At 44.7% G+C, this 5,548-nt stretch overlaps 1 pseudogene; it reads right to left on the bottom strand.

Moving 5' to 3' along the window:
• Positions 1-2,594: 2,594 nt before the first annotated feature.
• Positions 2,595-4,982, bottom strand: LOC102759511 (annotated as a pseudogene).
• Positions 4,983-5,548: the final 566 nt, after the last annotated feature.

A 5,548-nucleotide genomic window follows, 5' to 3' on the forward strand; every position in this document is an offset into this window, starting at 1 on the left:
ATAGTTATAACAGATAGCTGTGGCACTCTTTTTGGTAGCAGAAATATCAAATTAAGAATACTAGAGGAATACATATTTATGGAAAGCTTTTTTGCTTTTGCAAATGAACTTTAGACAAAACTTTTTTTTGTTACCTTACTGCTGAAGAAAGCAAACAATAATATGAAGTACCTTAACAGATAATTTTGTGTTTGAAATTTAAAATTAGTATCTCCAAATTTTATATGCTATATAACTTATTTTAAGCAGTATAGGTAATTTTTTCTGCATTTTTCTTTTATAATTCACACAGAACAAACAAAATTTGACTGGTTTAACAAAGCCAAAAAATGAACTTTATCCATAGGTCCTATTAAGGATATTCTTGTGAGCAGTGATGTGGAACCACCCACACATGAAAAACAGTACAGAGCTGGTCTAAAACTTTTATATTACTCAAATATACCATGAGATGACTGTGAAAAAGGTCACCTAGCTAATACTGTTTAAGCTCTGTAGGATGCTTATTGAGAAAAGAACAATTCTGAAATACAAAAATGACTTTTAAGTGAGAAGTTTTAGCAGTACTTTTTTTAAAACTCTTATCTACCAATATTTATTGTAACAATTGAATAGAACTACAGGAAGCCCTTGGCACTGACAGAGAATATTGATTCTCTGTTAGGTTACAAAAATTTATTCATAGCAAAATTGAATGCTCTTTACATAAAAATATCAGACTACTTAAAAAACTTTTAACATTTCTGGTAATAGCTAACAGTTAGAAAAGTAAAATTAAACATTAGATATTGCCTATTCTAGAACACTGGACTATAACAGCACCTTCACTGCTCTAAAAAATATTTAAGTCTGTCATGCAACAGAAAAAAAAAGAACAAGATTTTCTGTAGCAACTGTTCCACTCAGAGAAGAGCTTCTCCCAGTTAAAACAAACAAACAGGCCTTGGCCACAGTGGCTCAGTTAGTTGGGAGTGGTCCAGTGTATCAAAGGGTTGCTGGTTTGATTCCCAGTCAGGGCACATGCCTGGGTTTCGGTCTTGATCCCTGGCAGGGGGCAACCAATCAATGTTACATTCTTACATATATGTTTCTTTCTGTGTCTCCCTCTCTTGTCCTTTCTCTCTAAAAAATTAATAAACTATGTTTAAACAAACAAAAAACTCCACCACCACTACCACCAAAAAAAAAAAAAAAAAAATTCCAAAAAAGGAAAAAAAAAACCTTGTCAAAATCCAAATAGGTATTTTTAGGTGTCATCAACAGCAATCAAAAAATATCCAGATGAAATACCATACTTGCTGCTCAGTCTTAATAGCCTCTTGATAAAGGCAATCTTCCTTTCATTTTAATATATTTCTGCACATGTATATGTTTTATAATTTAGGAAACAGCCAAAACACAAGATAATTCTTAGCATGAATAAACATAGTCAACTATATATTATGCATCCCCCTTAAAAAAACAAACAAACTGATGTCCCCAACAGTTACATCTATCATTTCATAAAGAACAACACAATATCCAATACCTATAATCACTTAATGTTCCAGAATACTGAGATTGAGAAGGCAAGTTTCTTTTGAAAATAGCTTAAAATCAATGCTCAGTCGTTAAGCATGGAACCATGAACCAAGAGGTTTACCAATTCAATACCCTGTCAGGGCACATGTCCAGGTTTTGGGCTCGATCCCCAGTAGGGGGCCTGCAGAAGGCAGGCCATTGGTATTTCTTTCTCTTTGACGTTTCTCCCTCTCTATCCCTCGCCTCTTCCTTACTCTCTAAAATTAATAAAGACATGTTTTTCAAAATAAAGTGTTGTTTTATGTTTGTTTTTTGCTGAACATCAAACTTTATTATTCTAGGAAACTAAAATTTAGATTAAAATGAAATAAATACCAACTCTAATTTTAAATTAATTATTCAAATCTATAAAAGTATACTATCTATTTGCAATTAGGTTTTAAATAATTGGTATAAAACTATATGTAAACTCACTATTCAGACTATCACTACAGAACCTGGTCCTATCCTATTTCTAACAAGACTCAGAACCAAACTTTAAACCTTGGATACACCACTTAACAAGTAACATTTGTGTTAATACAGCCCTATACTTGCTAACAGACTTGATGGTGTGAGTACTGTGTGGGTTTTGTTTTTGAACTTTCTCATTCTACAGGCTACCTACAAGTCAGAGGCTCGGACACAAATAGTGCAATGTATACACTCTGAATATTGTGGATAATAAAGAACACCTTCCCCGACCTGCTCACCTTGGGTGGGTTGGGAACTGAGTGATGGAGATGCCAGGCAAGGACATGTGACATGACAGGGCAAGATACAGAGGCGACAGAACCATTTAGATGATGAAAAGTCTCTGGCCAAGGCCCAGGTTTCCAAGGCTGAGGTGCTGGAAGAAGTAGCGGCATAGAGCTATGATCAAAGTCTCACAGACTACATGCTAATAACATGGGTTGGGTAACAAGTTCTCAACATGGATGTCCCAAGTCTGGTGGCTCACCTGGGATGGTCTGGGTGAGCTGGGAAACCCTAGGGCCAGGCCAGTGTCCCACATGTCCTTCTCCAGGTGGTCCTCATTTGCGGGGCAGAAAAGGTGGTTTTTTCAAGCTGAAATCGGACCAGTCTATGGACAGTCTTTGTCGGGTCTGTCTGGTGGAATCCAGGCAGAATCTTTTGAAATACTCCACTTCCCTCTCTGTCTCATCCATCTCCACATTTTCTAGGTCAATGTCTTTAGGCATAAAGACATCTTCTTCGATCGAGGTGTCATCTCCTTCTCCGTCTCCCTTCTTCTTCCTGTTTTTCTTGCTCTTGCCCTGCTTGCTGTGGCACACCTGCTTACTACGGCAGGTGGGCTCAGGGGGGCCTGAGCTTGCCTTCCCTGCTTTGACCTGTTCCAGCTGTTTCTTGTTACTCTTTGTGTTGATTTTTCTCTCCTTTCTCTGCTGCTCTGACATTGAAGTGAGATCAAGCTCTTTAGCCTTTTGCTCAGTCTGGGTCTGGGATCTGGGCTGGACCTCTGAGGCTCCGGACAACTCCGAAGGCCCCCTCCTTGGCTCACTGCTGGCCTTCCATGCCTGTTTTGGCTTTTGTTTGCCAGTCCCCTCCTTGTGGTGATGCTTTGTGTCTAGGAGAAAAGAGAAGGGCTCCTGCTGCTTCCCACTGACCTCCTTTGTCAGGACAAACTTGGAATCCCCATGAGCCCCTGACTCTGTGTGGGCTGCATGTCTGGAAGATGAGTGAGAAGAGGTTTTTGGTTCCTCAGTTTGCTCTAGGGAACCACTGTCCAACTTGGGAAAGTCTTTTCTTAGTTTCTCCTTCTTTCTCACAGCTTGGGGTTTCTGAAGCTGCTGAAACTCCTCTGGAAGCTGCTCCTTCATTTCCTCCTGTTGTTTCTGCTCCTGTTGCCTCTGCTCCTCTTGGAGGTGCTCTTGTTCCCGGGCCTTGGCCTCTGCTTCAAGGCAAGCTTTCTCCTCCAGCTTCTTTTGTTTATGTCTTGCCCTCTTGGCTGCCCGTGTGCTGCTCACAGGCTTGGTATTTGAACTGTCTATGAACTGCAGCAAGTCCTCCACTGTGCGATGATCCACCGCACTCTCCTGTTCAGAGAGCTGATCTGTTTTCTTCAATTGCTCTTCTTTTCTCTTTGCCAGCTGCAAACGAAGCTTTTCCCTCATGCTTTCATAATTTCTACCTCTTTGTGCAGCTGAAAGCGAGTTGCGCCTGAAGAATTCACAGCAGTAGTCACAAAACTTGCCTTCCTTCTGGCCAGCGTAGGTGCAGGTGCAGACGCTGCTGCTGGTGCTGGTGTTGGAGCCTTGCTCAGAGGAACTGTGTGTGTCTGCACTCTTTTCCCTGCCTTTCTGCCTTGGGTCATAGCCACCTCTCTTGCTACCCTGCCCTCTGTAGTGGGGGCTGTAACAGGATGGCACAGCCTGGATCGAACTGCTGATGAAGAAGCCAGCAGGTTCCCCCTGGGCATCAGACCTCTTCTTCACTACCTCAGTGTTGTTTTTATCCGATGGATACATTTCAGCAAATTTAGCTGACAATGAAGCCACATCATCATCACTGCAAGTAGTTGGTATAGATACATTGTCTGTGTGGGTGAGTCTGGACTGCTGCTGGATTGGAATGGGAGAGCTAGAACCTGACCCCAAGCTTGCTAATGTCATGCTGGGCAGGTGACTCTCAGAGAGACGGTCAGGAGAAGAACCCATTTGGTGTGGCAGCGGGCAGACATGGGTGTTGCTGGGAGTGGGAGGGTCCACGATGTGTGAGCGGCGATCAGGTGATGACAGCACACGCCTCATGGTACTGGTCAAGTTCTCACCAGTGCCCACTCTCCTAACGGTTAACTGCTCTTCATGGACTTGCGTTTCTTGCAACTGCTTTAACTCTTTTGCTAGCTTGGTTTTCATTTTCACCTTCTCCTTGATGTAGATACTGACCCGCTTCTGGCACTCGAACCACTCCCTGGCAACACATTGCATCTCCTCCTCCAAGTGCTGGTACTGTTGCAGCAAGGCGCTGTATAAGTCCCTGCTGCAGATGTCTTCCGATGTAGTTCCCTGCCTGATTTGCAACACCAGTGCTGGCAAGTTGCTCTGGACAATGAGCTCTGAGAAAACCAGATTTTCAAACAGGTGTTTATTATGCAGTTCCCATGTCACCTGGAACACAGTCAAGTGTTTATTTTCTAGAGTGGTGAGGAAGGTGCTGATGGTGTGTGCCGCCTGGCAGAAGTTGCCATACTCCTTGAGGAGCCGGGCGATGAAATGGTAGGCTTGCACAGGATTCTGCAGGCAGGATGGGACCCCGGATGAGGTTGACAGCCGTCGCAGGAGGCCGATCTTCATCTCCATCAGGTAATCTCGTGCTTGTTGATCCAACCCCTGGTATAGCTGGGAGGGGTCTGACTTACAGAGTCTATCTATGAGCTCCTTCATCCACTCTCTGTTGGGCACCTGCGTGGTCACCCCTGCGTGGCGGTATATGCCGCGGACAAAGTAGCGCACTTCTGCCCAGTAGTCCTGCAGCTGCTGCGACTCGGGGTCTAACTCTGGGGAGATCGCACTGGGCTCCTTGCAGACCTCAACGCAAGGTGGGGTCTCTGAGGGTTGGGGCAGCCTCCCGCCACTTGCCCCTTCCGGGGATTCACTATGAGGGCCTTGGCCCAGTGCCGACTGGCCTGAGACGGGATAAATCCTCAACTTCTCTAAGGTCCACTGGCATTGCAGACACACCCACAGCGCCTGGCATGGCTCACTGCTGCCCATGGGAGCCGTGAAAAGGCCCAACTTCCTCGCAACCTGAATCCCGCTCTCTAGGGAAGAAGAATCTTTACGCTCGGCTCTGCACAAAACACAGTAATCAACAGTGGAGGGTAGACTGCTTCGAGTGTCCCCAAAGGTAAAAGAAGTCTCCGAGTTGCCTCCGGAAGCGGCCCGGCCCACAGGCTCCCTCACGCGGAGTCTGTTGGCCGCCATTGCGACACCCGGGATTCCGGCGGCAGTGTCCTGCGCGCTGC

Source organism: Myotis davidii, unplaced genomic scaffold (genome assembly GCF_000327345.1).
Source record: "Myotis davidii unplaced genomic scaffold, ASM32734v1 scaffold951, whole genome shotgun sequence".
Classification (NCBI taxonomy): Eukaryota; Metazoa; Chordata; class Mammalia; order Chiroptera; family Vespertilionidae; genus Myotis; species Myotis davidii.